At 38.2% G+C, this 18,448-nt stretch overlaps 1 protein-coding gene across 2 annotated transcripts in view; it reads left to right on the top strand.

Annotated features, from left to right (window-relative positions):
* LOC105491475 (cadherin 11) overlaps positions 1–18,448 on the top strand; it is a 180,197-nt gene that overhangs the window by 23,733 nt on the left and 138,016 nt on the right. Inside the window, exon 1 of one of the 2 annotated variants that reach the window (XM_011757969.3) lies at positions 3,348–3,464. The exons of the other annotated variant lie outside the window; for it this stretch is intronic. The gene's annotated coding sequence lies outside the window, so the exon portion shown is untranslated. Of the gene's footprint in view, positions 1–3,347; positions 3,465–18,448 lie in introns of those variants that run through there. 2 annotated transcript variants of the gene reach the window in all.

The following is an 18,448-nucleotide window of genomic DNA, read 5'->3' as shown; positions in this document are numbered from 1 at the left end:
AAAACACGCACACACACACGTGTGCGTGCGGGCAGACACAGTTGCAATCTTCAATTCTCCAGCATCTCATAGACAAATGAGGGTAATTTGATAAATTCCCAACAGCACACGTATTACATACCCAGAGAAGGAGGGTCAGTCTGGCCAGCTGCTCCCATGTTTCCTTGCTGCTAGAGCAGTATTTGAATATATCATGTAACTAGACTACTAGGTTTATCTCACAGTAGTATCTGATGCTGTTAACTCTAGCATGTTGTTCTGTCATCCCTTAGTATCCAAGGAACTTAAGGATTAACAGGGAGAGGAATATGGTAGCAATATGAGGTTCAATATTTACTATTGAACCTCTCATTACCCCTGTTCTTTCCCTGAAGATACCCCATTGGTCAGTTGGTTCTTCCAGCTGCTGCCCTACCCAGTTTCATGGCCTTCTCTTCCATAGTTGATCTATTTTGATAATTCATTTTCTCCATTGTGTTGAGCAAGCTGAGTCTTCTGGTAGGAAGGAAGAATCAATAAGGGTTGCCATCCTTGTGTTACTCCAATAATCCAAGCAATCCTAGACTGGGTTTGAGTGGCTCACCTGCTCTTTTTTGATGGTTTCTGGTTAGATTGTCATTCTAGCAGAGCTTAGTCATTGGGCAGAGTCACAGAGAAAACCAATTTACAGACTCAATTGCTGAATTTCCTCTTATTTTTAAAAATGTTATCTTAATTTTCTGATCAGAAGTCCCCAGTAGTGGACTGGAAGTAGAGAATGTGAAAGGATTCTCATGTGTGGTGGGGGAGATGCTCCTTTTCTGGTCTTTGTTATGGGACTGATTCCATGGGTGTGTTTCCTAATTCATAGAGCTGTGCTCTTCTTTATGTATACTATACTTAACAGTTTTAGAAAAATAAAAAGAGACTACTACTGATAATCATAATAATTTCACCCCTAGAACAGTGGTGATTTTGCCCCCAGAGGACATTTGACAAGATCTAGAGACATTTGTTTTGCCACAGCTTGGGAGGGAATGCTACTGGCATCAAGTGGATAGGGGCCAGGGATGCTGCTGAATGTCCTGCAGTGCACAGGACAGCCCTCTGCAGAAAACGGTCATCTGACCCAAAGTGGCAGCAGTGCTCAGGCTGACAAGCCCTACCCTAGAGAAGGAAGGTCAATCTGAAAGATTCATTATTGAACAGTCATGACAGTTACCATTTATAGAGACTTATGAAGTAGATTGGCTATATCTTCATTTTGCATTTGAGGAAATTAAGGCTAACAGAAGCTAATGTGTCCAGCATGACTCAGTTGGGAATCCAGGCCCCCATGCAGTCCAAACCTTGTTCTTTACAACACATATATTATTTTGCCTATTATCACTTCTCTAGTAATTTTGAAAACTTACAAATATGTTTTTCCCAATAGCTGAAATGAGTTTGTGTGTGTGTGTCTGTGTGTGTGTAAAACAACCAGATAAAAGGTAATAACGAGAAGAGGCTTTGAAAGATATTCTCCACATAGTCTTCTGCAATGATGCCTTTATCCAAACATAATAATAGACTACTGTGAACTGCTTTTGCCAAGAACTTGTCAAAAAAAAATCAAACTGAAAGCATAGTATTCTAGTTATTGAACGAATTGAAATTTGACCTTTGGATACAGGTAAGAAGACAACTGTCATTCAAAGGAGTTAAAACATGTTTCCGGCTATTGTCAGGAGACTGAATAGCCTCTTCCAGTTCCTTGAGTCAGAAATTTTCTGAAGTTTCCATTTGTAAATCTTAGTATATACATAGGGTGTTAGTCAAACTTCAATCAGGAGAACAGAACCAACAGGATACACACACACACTCCACATATATACGTATATATTTGCATATACCAAATTGTATATATTTGGTATATAAACATGTAATACATATACCAAATCTATATATTTGGTGTATATGTATGTGTGTGTGTATATATGTTATATATATAATATGTATAATATATATGTGGGTGTATATATATTTGGTGTGTGTGTATATATGTACATATATGTACAAATATGTATCTATACACATATATAAACCTGTATATGTACAAATGTGTATCTATACACACATATATATAAACATATATATATACACCAAAAGATTTATAGTAAGAGATTGCCTTAAGCAATTGTAGCATATAGTAGTCTGTTTGGACTGTTATAACAAAGTACCTTTGCCTGGATAGTTTATCAATAACAGAAATTTATTGCTTACGGTTCTGGAGGCTGGAAAGTCCAAGATCAAGGCACCAGCAGATTCTGTGCCTGATGAAGGAGAGACAAGAATACTTGTAATACTTCACTGGGAGTATTACAAACAAGTTGTAGCTACATGGACGTATGCTTAGGAGAAAATGTTAAGAGGTACAAGGTAGGCCATCGAATTATGTATTCAGTCTGTCTTCAACTTACTACACACATACGCACTTATGCGTATATCAGAGCATGTAGAGAAATTATGCCAAAATGCCAGCAGCAATTGGGATGGAATTTAAGTTTAAAATTTAAATTGTATTCATTTTCAATTTGTAATTTCTGTGTATTCCTCATCGATGGCACCATCTCAATGCCTTCTCACATAGTGGAAGAGGCAGGGGAGCTCTTTTGATTCACTTTTATAAGGGCACTGATCCCTTGGCCTAATCACCTTTAAAAAGCCCCACCTTTTAATATCATCACATTACAGATTGTGTTTCAACATATGAACTTGAGGAAGATATTTTAAGACCTTAGCACAGAGGTTGGCTGGGAAAATTCAAAATCCATAGGACAGGTAGGCAGGAAGGTCAGACTAGACCTCTCAAATGAGAGCTGACATTGCCATCCACAGATGGGATTTTAGCTTCATCAGGGAAGTCTCAGTTCTGCTCTTCATGCCTTTCAACTGGTTTAATCAGGCCCATCCAGATAATCTAGGAGGATTTTCCACACTTAAAGTAAACTGAATACAGACTTGAATTACATCCCCTGAATACCTTCACAAAACTAGATTGCTTAGATTATTGTTTAATTGTATTACTGTCGACAATAACCTAGCCAAATTAACACATAAAACTGATCATTACAGGTAGTAAACTGTATATTTTTCCTAATCCAGAAGTTACTTTAGATGGCAGAGTAGGTTTATCAAAAGCCACAAGTGTTAAGTAATGTAAAGCACACTGTTTCTCTCAACAGTGTGAGGATGTGATTGGTTGGCCATACCCACCTATCCAGCAGTTCTCCCAGATTAGAGATATCTTTATATGCAACCAATACTTGTACTTCTGTCTTAAAACTCACTGTGATGTCATACAGGGAAGCAATGTTGCAGACTGGTAATGATGAGGAGGGAGGCAGACCTGGACCCAAACCCTGGGTCTGCTATTTAGGAGCTATGTGAATATGCCTATGACCTACCGGCGTTCAAGGGAGTAACACACAATTTCACAGGTTCTGGTAAGATATACCTGAAACACGCTTGTGCAGTGTATGACAATATAGACACATACCTGTATAGAGATATGTATGTCTTAATTTCTTTGTGCTGCTATCATAAAACACCACATACTGGGTAATTTATAACCAAGAGAATCTTTTTTTTTCTCACAGTTCTGCAAACTGGGAAGTCTTGGGATCAAGTTGTCACATGTCTGGTGTCTAGCAAGGGCCTGTTCCTCATAGATTATGCCTTTTGAGTGTCGTCAGATGACAGAAGAGATGGAAGGGGTGAAAACAGGTGTATTTCCTCCTTTAAGTCCCTTGATAAGGGCATTGATCCTATTCTTTTATAGTCCTCCGTAGTCACTATCATCGTGTCTCCTTCTGGGAGGAGATTATGAAACTGTGTTAAAGAAACACAGAGAGGAGTACAAAGGAGAGGCTGAGACTAAGACAGGATTTTATAAATTCAATGGAAGAGTCACTGGCTGAGATTGTGGTTATTGAACTGGACTGCTATGCTTGGGTCCCCATTTGAATTAAGCAACCCTAGAGATGTGTGTATATATACACCTGCATATTTATATGTAAATACATATATACTCTCTGTATGTGTGTGTGTGTGTGTGTGTGTGTGTGTGTGTAGTTTTCTGTTTATTTTGGGGGTATTGTTTAAGGTATTGATTTCTTTATTAGACTCTTTGGTAGAAATTTTACTGACGTCAAGTATCAAGAAATGTTTTGTTTCACCTGGACAAGAATGCATTTTTATTTTGTGGTGGTTTTATAACTGTTGGTGTTTTTCCAGTTGCTTTGACTTGCTAGGAAAGAACACCATGTGTCATAAATTATGGTGTGGTTTAGAGTGAAGTACTTTGCTCCATCTTACAACCTTACTTTTACTTTCCCTTCATCCTATTTTCCTTAAAACTTCCCTTTGTTTTAATCTTAGTGCATTGCTGGTATTTATGAAGGCTATTCAACTTCTCTTAAGAAGAGGAGAGGCCTTAAATAAATGGGTCAGCAAATAGGCCTTAGTATTTGAGCTCTTCACAAGGCCAATCATTGGGAGTCCAATCACCTTTCTCCTGGAGGCTTGCTCAGAGCTTTAGTTAAATCCTATCAAATAGTAATTTCTTATTAAGGCAGAGTTGGTCCTAATATTCATCCAAGGAACACATATTCAAATGATAGACTTCTCGAAGCTAATTAATTTTGCTTACATATTTTGACATTCAGTGAGGCCTTTTTAGTGTTTTTATTGTATGCATTATAGTATGTATAAGAACATACTGAAATTACCGATTTAATCATATCCTTCTCCAGATTATTAGCATTTTGAGGGTAGGGACTATAATGATTTTATCTCTGTATACCTAGTATCTACCACTGTGAATATCACATAGTAGATTATTTTGTTGGATGAATGGATGCTTGCTAAAATAACTGCTGTGTACGCGTGTGTATATTTGTACACGTATACACACTGCTATGGTTTGAAGGATCATGCATCCTCCAAAATTTCACCTTGAAACATAATCCCTAATTAAATAGTATTAAGAGGTGTGGGTTTTGGGACGTGTACCAGAGCTGCTGATTGCTCTAGAACCACCCCACTATTCCAAGTTCATTAGGCTCAGAGCCACTGAGAGCCATGAGTTCTGGGCACTTCTGTCACCCATCTCCTTTTGCAGCCCCAGACAAAGAATTTTCCTTTTGAACCTCAGTGTTTGCATGCCTAGGAGTGGGTCACTGTGCTCCTCGGAGTTTTTGGGTCTCAGACGTAGTGAACAGGTACAGCATCCAGGGTGGAAATTTTGCCTTTAGTGCCCTCCCCTGAACTCTAAAAAAAAAAAAAAAGGAAAAAAAAAAAGGAACCCTACACTGGGAGGCCAAGGCCGGCAGATCACTTGAGGTCAGGAGTTCAAGACCAGCCTGGCCAACATGGTGAAACCCCACCTCGACTAAAAATAGATAAAATTAGCTGAGCGTGGTGGCACATGCCTGTAAACCCTGCTACTCAGGAGGCTGAGGCAGGAGAATTGCTTGAACTTGGGAGGCGGAGGTTGCAGTCAACTAAGATCATGCCGCTGCACTCCAACCTGGACAACAGAGCAAGACTCCATCAAAAAAAAAAAAAAAAAAAAAAAAGGAGAGAAATTTGTATTTTTGTAAATACTATAAGCTGAATGAATTTGTTGAAAAGTACATCACATCACCACATAAGTGACTTGACTTCAGGATTCTTTTTATTTATTATGTATTTTACCTTTAAGGAAAGGTCAAGACACTTTTTTTTTCTGGAAAAAGTCCCTCAAGATGAGGAGGAACCTGATGAGGAGGAACAGATGATGGATCTGTTCATGGGTGAGACAAGGAACCTGTGATTTGAGCTGAGTTGCAAGAGACACACGAGACATCCGGGGACTAGGTGACTGACACTTGGTCTGGGCTTAGCCACTTGGCTGTGGCGCCATGTTCCTCAGCTCCTTTGTGTCTCAGGCATCCCCACCAATAAGCAGAAGATAGTAATAGCCACCCCATATTTATTAAGCTTGGTGTGCAAATGGTACTAAGACATGGGTTAGATAGTGCCTCTAACAGCCAAGAATAGAGGTTTCCATCAGTTTGGCCAAAAGTACTTCTGTCTCCCTGGGCTGAATGGGATTGAGGTCGTCTTTTTGTCTTCTGCTCTGTGCTGTGAGGTTGCTGTCACTGGAAAGCTGCGGAAGGAACATTGGCCTGGGAGTCCAGAATTTTTAATTTTCATCTAGATTCTGTCATTTTTAGTTAAAACTTCGGCAACTAATTTTTCCACTTGGGACATCTGTTTACATATTTTTTAAATAATGGAGCTAAGTTTGGTGACCTCTAAGAGACTTTTCAGCTTTGAAGGGCTGCAGTGTAGCAATCACTGTGCTGTGGGATGGAGATAAGTAAGTGATGAGGACAGACCCTGCCATCTATGACCATGACATTCTATGGGAAGAGGCACAATATCTATGACAGGACAATCTCAGATTGTGGTATTTGTGCAAAAGGAAATGAACAGAGTCGTGTAATAAAATGAGAGGTGAAATGAGTCCAGGTAGATCCAGAGAGGCTTCTCTGGGGAGGTGACATTATTTATTATTCCTGGGACAAGGAGGGAGCTTGATAAATAATTTTCAAGATACATTAGCCAATTGAGTGAATGTTTATGGAGCACCTACTCTGTCCCTGACTTTATATAGGGAACTGAGGCTAGGGTATTTAAGAAATCTTTCTTAAGAAAGACCTAATCTATAGAAGGAAGAGACGTACAGAAATAAATATCTTTCTTCTATTGTTAACAACGGTAGTCAGAAGAGATATGTGGGATTTGGGGACATTGATGTGCTAAGATATGATCAAAAGCATTCATAGAAAATGAGTGTTCGAATGGAAAAGAAACCACCACCATCATTTTTAAGTAATTATATTACTTCTGCTGAGATTTTACAATAATCATCTCACTTTTCTGGAATTAATACTAAATAAATAGGTGGAAATATTTAAAACTTAGATGCACAAAAATATCATGGCAAAAGTAGAAACTTGAATATCTAACAAGAGGGGATTTCTTAAATAAATTATGGTATATTTTTATGGTGGACTATAATTGAGTCACTGGAAGTATTACAAAGAAGTTGTAGCTACATGGACATATGCTTAGGTAGGCCATCGCATTATGTATTCAGTCTGACTTCAACTTACTACACACATACTTACGCACTTATGCATATATCAGAGCATGTAGAGAAATTATGGCAAAATACCAGCAGCAATTGCATAGGGCTGGAATTTAAGTTTAATTTTTAAATTTTATTCATTTTCAATTTTTAATTACTGTGTATTAGCACTTGAGTAGGAAACACACGTAAAATATCTCCAAACCTGAGGTGTTTGGAAAAGAATGGAATAGTGATTCTGTCTAGTTTCCGTCTCTTTCTGATGAACTAGTCATCACATCTTTGGAACAAAAGCAGAACTTCAGATTTAAAACTAAACTTTACATTTTGTTTTTAATTTGAAGCCTTTAGGATATTGTAATTTATTTCTACTGTCCACATTTTTCACTACAAATTTAAATGAAGTAAGAATAGAAAGCATATGTGAGTTGAGAAAACCTTATCTTATTGCGTGTTTCTGTTGGACCCCAGGAATGGCTTGGGGGAGGGAACAACTGTTGGAAGTAAAAAGAATCGCAGTGTAACCATTTCATAACTGAGGGTTCTAAGGCTTAGAGATGGGGACTTGTTTGCCCATGGTCACATGGCTGCTTTATAGGGATATTAGGCATCATCAAGATGTGGGTGGGGAGAAAAAGGCTCAAAAAAAGGGTTGGCCCAAGATTTGTTATTTTCTTGCTTTGTTGGTGGTGACAGTGGTATCTGTGGTAATGGTGATTAGAGGCAGAATGAAGTATCCAGCACATAATCAATTGAGAGATACAATATGTTAGTTGTAAGATGACATTCTTCTGTATACATTCTTTTCAAAGCAGGAACACAATGTTGGAAAGGAAATTATAAACCCAATACTAGATCAGGTGACACTTAAGGTCTAGATTTCAGCTTGGCTATTAAGCAAAAACTTAGAACATGTCACTTTTCAGAATAGAAATGTTTATCTCCATATCTGAATTTTAAAATGCATTGTGCATATGTTCTGCGACTTAAAAGTAACAGTCTTTTCCATTTTTCTCATTTTATTGCAAATTGCAATCACACCATGTCATCAAAAAGTTATTTAGTGACAACTTATGGGGAGCCAAAAAGTTTCCTGTAATTTGCATATATTTTCCACATTCGGAATGTTAGTGATTAAATTTTTTGTATGTTCACTTAAATAATATATTATTATTGAAAATAAATATAATAATAAATGCAAAATGTTGGCTCTAATGGCATATGCTAAACATTTTCACAGTGCAACACAGCATATGCTTAGTTCTTCATTAAGAGATTTTAAAATAACTCGTATTTAGCAAGAATACATTATCTTTTATTCAGAATTAATTATATGCTGTTTTGTGTATGGTAATTTAAAGTGCTACCCACTTCTAATATGTAACACGCAAAAGAAACTATGGTTACAATTCATTAGAATTGGCTTCTTTCCTTTGCAATTTAGGAGCATAATGAATACATAGAACTGGAATGCTATTTGTTACTTGAATCAGAAGTTATATTAAGTGCTGATAACTAAGAGTTACACATCCTTTTTTTTTTAAGCACAGCAAGACTTAGGAGAATGGGATAAGTCATGAGAGTAAGTCACACATAGTTAGTTATTTTACCATTCTTTGATAGTTTTAAGAGCAAGTTTTCACAAGGGCGATTTGAATTAGAGGGTAGAAGAATATTTTAAAAATCATTTTCTATTATTCAAATATAGAATGTTATTGACTTTTTTGGTATAGCTGGTTAAGTGCCTAGAACTTGATCATCTTCTATTTCTTTTTCCTTTTTTCTATGAGAAAAATAATGCTCAGAGAAGTTTAAAACCTTGCCTAGGGTAATCCAGTTCGTGACTAGGAACCCAGAGTTGGAGATTTCTTGGTTTAGGTGAGGCTGCTGTTTGAGTTGCATGAAAGTTACTCGTATTGTCACTTTCTACCTTAGTTAGTATAACAAGTTCAATAAGGGCAATATATTTGAACAGCATATTACCCCACATAAACAAGAAGATGACAAGAAGATGACCTCAACTAAACAAGAAGGAAGAAAATGACAAAAACACTCAAAGTGCATCAAAAGTGAAAAACAAAATTCCCAAATGCAGTTTCCATTTCTTTGAACACATATGTTGATGTCTTGACTTTTTCCCTAAAAGGGAAAGCATCTTGAATAATAATACTATTCATTCTGACCCGGATGGAATGAGATGAGCTCTCTAATACTCTGCTGACGAAAGTATAAATCAATAGTAGAGGGCATTTGGCAAAGTTTGTCTTGAACCTAAACATGTATCAGGCCCTTTGTCTTACTTGGTTAATTTCTGATACCTAGCCTTAGGAAACACTGAAACACACAAGATAGAAGCTCATAAAAATATATTCATCCAAGTGATTTCTACAGTACGTAAATTTTACCTTAATACAGCTGTTGAAAATTGCTCATCACTTTTTTATTTATAGGAGGCAAAAGTGAAAACATGCTAAATGATTACCCTTTAGAGGAACTCTTTGAATACTAACAGTTTATTCATACAACTTAAAAGTTTAAGATATTTTTAATAATGAATATATTTTTAATAATGTAGAGAATTACTTGTGGTATAGTATTTATCACAGATGCATGATGAAAATTGTATGTAAATCACAATCTATATTTTAAAAACAATAAGCATGGTTAAAATTATTAGAAGGTAGTGAACATTGTAGCATGACAACTAAAATGAGTTATCATTGGGTGATAGGATTATCCACTCATTATTCAGTTGTCTTATTTCCTTTGGACTGCTATTAAAAAAATACCTTAGAGTGGGTAATTTACAAACAACAGAAAATGTATTACTCACAGTTCTGGAGGCTAGGAACTTCACGATCAAGGCGCCAGCTGATTCGGTGTCTGGTGAGGGCCCGTTCCTAATAGATGGCACCTTTTGTGTCTTCATGTGACTGAAGGGGCAAGGGAGCTCCCTCAAGCCTCGTTTGTAAGGACACTGATGCCATTCACGAGCGTGGAGCCCTCATGACTTACCCACTTCCCTAAATCTCCATCTCTTAATACCATCATACTGGATACTAGGTTTCAACATAATAAATTGTGAGGAGATATCAACATTCAGATCATATCACCAGTCATTTGTATATTTATTTTGCCAACTTTTAAATTTATTTTGCACCTCTACATTTCCATGATATTCTTCCATGATGATTCATTACTGTTAAAAACAAGGAAAAAGACAACCATAAAGGTCAAAGTGAGGAGTCCTGCTATCCAGGCATGTTGTATTAAATGTGCCTGTGTCACAGGATGACCACATGTGGCCCACTTTTTTAAAGATTCAACTACAGTTTGATGATAGCCCTTACCTGGTCAGGAGGACCCAAGTTAATAGCATCAATAAAATTCATTAACATTTCATTTTCTCAATCATAGTAATTGTCGATCAGCCCCGAGAATATCATTCTGAGCAGCTTGTGTTGCAAACAATTCACCTAATGCAATTGATTTACATAAATCTCCTCCACATTTATCCGACAGTTGGGTTTTTACTTTCCATTATTTTTATCAACTCTGATAAAAATATTAAGAGCAAGGAATTTGCTCCCTGCAGCAGCATGTGATGTATGATTTGCATTAGAGTCCACCTAGTACTTACTGCTTGATACCTTCTCATGGTCAGACTCTCAGTTCCAGTCCAGGAAGTAAACATGTTTCCTACAAATTAACTCAATTACATAGTCCCCTGAATTGCAGCAAACATTTCTTATACAGAGCCACTTGCATATTCTCTGTGGTAGCTGACACTTCATAATTCCTAAGGGAAGGCCTGAAGAATTAGACTAAATTCCCTGGATTCAGAAAGAAAGGGAAAAGGATTAAGATGTTGAAATTGCTCAGGCTCTGCTGCTATCATTGTTGGAGGAAGCAATACCTGTGTCAGTTGCAAAATGTAATAGTTCTGATTACCTACTACCTGTCATCTGGGACATTTCCAATTCACACTTAACTCCAAAGTCGGCTGCATATCGAAAGATTCCAGGGCGTGCTGGCCTAAGGCTTTCTTTCATCTCAAATGATACCATGTTTTTCTTCTCATTTAATATTCACTCTGAAGGTCCTAAAGTCAAATATTTGACTTAGATGTTTCCATGAAAGCAATTTTAAAATACATTTTATTTTACTATCTGTTCTGGAATATCTAAGAGTCTATAATTTTGTATAATGTCCAATCTCTATACCATACCCTGGTCTTCAGAGTGAGGGTTGTGGGACCTATTGCCTTTCTTGCTGTGGGACTTGTGTTTGTTTTATGAGGGTTTTATAAAAGGTAGTCTGTAGACCATCTGCTTCAACATTACCTGGGAAACTCGTTTCAAAGGAAGCTTCTAGGGCTCTAACCCTGGCCTTCTGTAACTGGGAGTGAACTCTGAGACGCTGCATTTGTAACCAGCTTCCAGGTGACTGTGAAGCTACCTGAAGCTTGAGAAGTGCCAGATTAACTATTTTCTGTTTTCGGAGAGATTTCACCCATGCTCTCTCATTCTGTACATCATAACAGCTTTCTTTACGGGAAGGTGCCTTCATACTCACAAAGGGTGAATAAACATTCTAACATCACAGAGACAACAGAGGCGGATCTAGATGTAGCTTTCACAGTGTGCTTCCTGGGCCAGCAGTTTCAATATCATTTGAGGATATGTTAAGAATCCTTTTTCTTGAGCTCACCCTCATACTTTCTGAATCAGGAACACTTGAGGTGACTTTAAAGAGCCATGCAAGTGACTCTGATGATCTGTAAAGTTTGAGAACCATTGGTATACCTAGTGTATGGTTTTACAGCATCCTGGTACTAGCTGCATACCACTATGTATTTAAATTATCTACGTTACCAATTTCTGTAAAGGGTTAGACAGTTGTTAACTTCAGATCCCAATTTCTTTTAGAGAATATCAAGGACTGAAAGCTCCAGAAGATATTTTAGAATCAATGCCATTGACAAATGATGCCTTTAAAACAGGGAATGGTTCTTCCAGGAAGGTAATGGTCTGGACTCTTAAAAGCAATATCAAAATAGCACCACGAGACCCACTGGGTTTTAAATTAGATAACAGACTTCTAAGTTAAAGCTAGTTGAGTTGAATCTTGGTTTTGACATTTACTAGCTGTGAAGCTTTTCAAAAAGCTAAAGAATATCTGGGAGAATTACTTTTCATACCTGAAAAAGAGTATAATGATAGTACCTTCCTTTCACATGGCGATTTTGAACATTACATGAGGTAGTGAATGAAAGTGCTTTGCTGAGGATCTGGTAATAAGAAAATGCCCAAAGAATGTTATAAGGCATGTAACCACATATATGCATTGCGGTTTCCTCACTCTTAGTTCTCTCATTTTAAATTTTGAGTAATTATAGTGTCTAAAAGTAGTGAGTTTCAGTAAAAAGCAGAACCGAGTGGATCTCTGTAGCAATAGAATCTACAGTCTATCCTATGAAAGATGAAAGAATTCAGACCAATCAATCTACCTGTATCTCCAGCCTCTAGGACTAATTTTGGCACATGTTAAGTACTTGAATAAATGTGTGAGTAATTAATCAATAGCTGCGTTTTACAAAAGGGGTGCTTTTCAGAGTTCAGTTATATACATTATTTGGCTAATACTCCCAACGATTCCACAAGGTAGGTATAATTATACTGACTTCATTTTACAGAGGAGGAACCTCAAGCTTGTGGAGATGGAATGAGTTGACTAAGGTGGAATGGGGCAGCAACACAGGTTATCTGACACAGGGATCCTGTGCTTAATTACTCTTCTATCATCCTTTAACTACTATGCAGCTTTGGCTGGTAATCTCTAGCAATAAGCAGCAGGGGCAAGAAAGGTTAGAAATAATTTTTTAAGGCTGGGGTGGTGGCTCATGCCTGTAATGCCAGCATTTTGGGAGGCTGAGGCAGACAGAGAACCTGAGGTCAAGAGTTCAAAACCAGCCTGCCCAATGTGGCGAAACCCTGTCTTTACTGAAAATACAAAAAATTAGCCAGGCATGGTCGTGGGTGCCTGTAATCCCAGCTACTCGGGAGGCTGAGGCAGGAGAATTGCTTGAACCCGGGAGGTGGAGGTTGCTGTCAGTTGAGGTCATGCCACTGCACTCCAAACTAGACAAGAGCAAAGCTCCGTCTCAAAGTAATAATAATAATAATAATAATAATTTTTAAGCACCTGTGTATAGGACAGAAAAAGAAATTATGCATTAGGTTGAATCTGCAATATATTTTTGTGAATTCAGTAGCTAGAAGTTAATTAACCAAAGTGGGAAGAGAAGGCTTTTTATTTTGTGGTTAATATTTTAAACTATGTTCTTCTCAGATATTATACGAAAACATATGTAAAGCACTTGTGTAGCTGAATGCATTATTGCAAGGCAAATACTCTTAAACCACTTCTGTGAGGATCTAAAATCTTGTCAGATGCCTCCCCAAGGGCATCACTCCACACAAAGATGACCACTATTCTCACTCATATGATTCCCTCCTTGTTGTTAATGTGTGTGTGCGTTCCCAAACACTACAGCTTAATTTTGCCATTTTAAATTTTTTTAATCTTTAGGTAGGTGGTGGCTTCTTCTTCCTCTTCTTCCTCCTCTTCCTCCTCCTCCTCTTCTTCCTCCTCCTCTTCCTCCTCCTCCTCCTCTTCCTCTTCCTCTTCTTCTTCTTCTTCTTCTCCTTCTTCTTCTTCTTCTCCTTCTTCTTCTTCTTCTTTTTTTCTCTTTTTGACAGAATCTTGCTCTGTCACCCAGGCTGAAGTGCAATGGTTTAATTTTGGCTCACTGCAACCTCCACCTCCTGGGCTCAAGCAGTCCTCCCATCTCAGCCTCCCAAGTAGCTAGGACTACAGGCATGTACCCCCATGTGCAACTAATGTTTGCCTGGGCAGGTCTCCAACTCCTGGGCTCAAACGATCCTCCCACCTCAGCCTCCCAAAGTGCTGGGATTAGAGACATGAGCCATCACACTTGGCCTTAGATAGACCTTTTAAGTTTATTTTCATCTGTAAATTATCCTATCATCCTATGTCATTGAAGAAATGAAATAATTTATTTCATAATACAAGGTTTCTCAACTTCAGCACTTATTGGCATTTTGAGCAGGACAATTCTTGACTGTGGGAGACTGTCGTGTACATTGTGGGATGTTTAGGAGCATCCCTGGTATCTACTCATCAGATGCCAGCAGCACCTCCTCTTCAGTCGTGACAAGGGAAATCCTCTCCAGAACTTACCAAATGTCTTCTGGAAACTAAAATTGCTCTGATTGAAAAGCTCTGCTGTGTTTTCTCTCTGTCCTGTTAATTTTCTGAAAATTGGATCTTGGATGAGTCTTAGTCTGATTCAGATTCAATTTTTAAATTTATTTTATTTTTTGCTAAGACTACTCCCTAGGTGGTATGGGGACTTCCCTCTGGAGGCACATAATGTTGGTAATTTCTCTTGTGATGTCAGCCACCCCTGATGTCTGACGCTTAGATCCTTTATGAGGGAGTTGCAAAATGCTGACATTCCAATTCTGTCATCCCTTGGTCAATGACTTGTCAGAATATCTGTGTCAAGGTGTGTCTTGCCTCAGCAATGATTTGTTTGCCAGGATGGCTTGAATGGGAAAGGTCCGATGCAAGTTGGCCCATTTTTCTTTTCCAGGCTATCTTTTACCTAGTAGCCAGTCTTCCCCATTTTTGCTATTTGGACACACTCTTCTTGGCTTTGAAGAAGCAACTTATCAAAAGAGACAGGACCAGTGTGGCCCTCCTGGCCCATCTCTGCCTGGAGTCAATCACTCCTATGCTCTCCTGGCTCAATGCCACTTACCATGTCAGGCACAATAATGTGCTCTCACGTCCTTCTTTCCCACTAGTCAGCGGGTAAAGCAAGGCTGCCTCACTCTTCTTTGCATCCCCACTGCGTAGATTGGAACCAGGCAGCCTGACACCTGCGGAAGAGTGCAGGCTTTGCAGGGAGACAAACCTGGATCCAAATTCCAAATCTGAAAAGGAGCTGGTGGCTAATTCAAGTGAGGCACTCAAACTTTCTGCATTTCAGTGTCTTCATTGTCAAAATAGAAAAAAAAATCATTTCTCTCACAGTTACTTTTAAGGGTCAAGTCGTTTGGAAACAGTGTTCATGGGATTCCTACTCAATATACACTTCAGGTATTCTTTCCTATTTTAAGAGTAGCTTCTATTTACCCACTCACCATGTGCCAAGCCCTACTACATAAAACCCTTGTGTGGCTTCTCGTGTGAGCCCCCTGCTGCGCCCACAGCCTATTACAGGTAAAGCATCAATGTCATAGGTAAATGATGCCTTTGAAACAGGTAATGGTCCTACCAGGAAGGTAATGGTTTGGGCTGTTAAAAGCAACATCAAAATAGGTAAAGAAAATGAGGCTTACCGAAGTTAGATATCTTTTCCTAAATTTCCAAGCTGATGTGGGTTGACTCCGCACTTGAACTCAGACCTTCCTAATGGCAAAATTCACTATATATCGTGCCTTTAATTGGGTGTTACACCGTGAATAAATGAATGAATGACTAAACTAATAGATATAAGAAGACGATACTAGGAGTTTATTAGCAAATAATTCTTTCCTCCCAGACTGTCCTTTTTTTACTGGGAAGTCAGTCGAATCTGGAGCTTACATTTTACACATGGGTTGAGGCTATAGTGACCAGTCAGAGAAAGCCCCGACTTCAGTGTGGACTTCTGAGGGAGGAAGAATGCCAAGTGTCCAGTCTGACTTCTGCTACTGGTTGGCAGTGTGGTTTGTATAAGCCTCATGTATGCTCAGACACTGCTTCGTACTTGTTTCTAACCAGCTGTTCACCCTCCTATGATGAGGGGCTCACAGGGTCACCCAGTCTGATGGTCAGCACAGTGCCCTGGCAAGGGCTGGATCCCAGCCTTTTCCTCTGTCCTCTGCTATTACCTGTTAAAGTGTGAGCTTTCTATTTGACACCTGGGCAGACCGAGCTCAGCTGAGCCCTGACCTGACTAGATGTCAGGGTGCTACTGGCAGGAATTTAAACTCCCTCAGCCCAGGGAGCCAGACTGTCCTGGAAAAGAATGTAGGTGGGCAAGCAGCTTTGTGCTTTACTCCAGGGGTTAGGAATCTCCTGTCCATGGCCTCTGGGAAGGAATTCATTCAGGTGGGAAGATGAGAGCCCGTTAGGTAGCCCCTGGAAAGGGAAGCCGCAGCACTGGGGCAGCAGTGGCCCTGTGCAGGGTCTGGAGGACTCAGTCCTCAGCACCTTCTTTCCCCTCTGCTTCCCCTCCCCCAAGGACATGTAATGTGACTTCGCATAAATTTCCTTGAATTCATGCTGTGTTCACACTACAAATCACGTCTATGTTTGCAACAAAAATTAATTTCAGGACACCTTAAGATACAATATAGCTGTTTGATACATTTTATTTTAGAATGTATTCAGAATGAAAGTTTTTGAGTGATGTGATCCCTTAGTGATGTGATCCCTTTATGGTTTGGAAGATAAAATGAAAACAAAACTCAGGTTCTCTTGGGGGGTGTTCAAGCCTTTGATCCTGACAGATAACATTATACTTTGGTAGACAACCAAAGTAGACCCCCATTTTGATAGGGCTGTATTACATGGTAGATGCTCTTTACCTTCCCTGTGCGGGTCATTGTTTGATTGCCATTGCACTGAATGGCTCATCTGTGGAATATGTTTATCTATCAATATTTCATACCAATATTCAGAACATGTAATTTGATGGATCAATTTAGGTATTTAAGAGATATATTGAGGTACAGAATTTAGACAGACATATGCATGTAGTATTATCCATTATTAAATGTATCAACATATATAAATTATTAAAATGTTAATTTTGATATATGAAAGCAAATGATTTGAGAGGTAGCTTTTACTAGTATGATACAATAAAATACAATACAATTTGGCAAGGATTTATTGAATGATGATTATATTCCAGGCACGACCATTGCATAAATATGCCAGAGATACAAAGATGAATAAAGAAAGAAACCTTTCTTAATGAAGATCATGATGCATCAAGAATCTAAGCATGTGAAGAAACAACCACAAAGGGAAATAATAGTAGCAGGGAAAAGAATGGACAAATTAAACTACTAGCTCAAAAATATCATGAGCAAAATGATGACTAGAGAACAAATCTGCAAAATCTCAAACCAAATGAAGAGGTATTTTAATACTTGAATACAGAGCTCTTGCAAATGAATTAGAAATACCATTGCTCCCATGGAAAGTAGGGGAAGCAGCTAACAATACAATTAACCAAAATTATATGCATGACTATACCCACATACACATACATGTACATGTGTTCACATAAAAAATTCGACTGTGTTACTAATCAAAGAAACATATTCAAGCAATGCATTTATCCCTTTAAAAATTTTGTTATTGTTATTGTGATGGGATGGGGGATTATAATGAGCATTTTAAAAATAATACTGGTATGTTTGTTAATTAAAACATCTCTTCCGGAAAATAATCTGAAATATGTACATAGAGGTTTAAAAGTTTTACCTCTTTTGACCCAGTGATTTCACTTCTAAGCACCCGTTCTAAAGGAATAAGCAAGAATGAAGACAGAGATTAATGCACAATTAGTGTTTTTGCATTTGTACTTATAATAGGAAAATGTGAAAACTACTGAGTACTCTAGTAGTAGGGGTTGAATGGTTATATAGTTTACTGTACATCGGACAAGCAATTATGCAGGTATTAGCGGCAGAGCTCCCAGAGACTTCTCAGTAGAAATGCATGAAAATGCTCAGGGTTTATATTAAGTCAGGTACAACAGAAGAAGAAAAATCTCAATTGCATTTAAAAATAGAAAAAAATAGTGTAAGGAAATGTTTATTTTCTCATCTATACATTTTATTTTCTAAAATTTTGACACTAAGTCTGCATTATCTGATAATTAGAAAAAAATATCAAGAGGTAAAACTTAAAAATTATATGGATAATCATAATGCAATTTGAGCTGAGACCTGTGCGACGAAAACAGATGTTTCCAGGAGATTAATGAGTTAATGTCACTTGATGAAACAGGCAGGGAAAGCTAGAGAAAAGAGATGAATTTGTAAAGACCAAGGCATAATTTGCCCGGTTAGACAAGAAAGCAAGGGGGTTTCAAGAGCATAGGTTATGCAAATGACAGAAGCATAAACATACCTGGCATGTTCAAGGAGTGAAATTGATCTGGTGTGACTGGGGCACATGCTCTGCAGGGTCAACTGAATCGAG

Source organism: Macaca nemestrina, chromosome 18, assembly GCF_043159975.1.
Source record: "Macaca nemestrina isolate mMacNem1 chromosome 18, mMacNem.hap1, whole genome shotgun sequence".
Classification (NCBI taxonomy): domain Eukaryota; kingdom Metazoa; phylum Chordata; class Mammalia; order Primates; family Cercopithecidae; genus Macaca; species Macaca nemestrina.
This window is presented reverse-complemented; position numbering and strand designations above follow the sequence as displayed.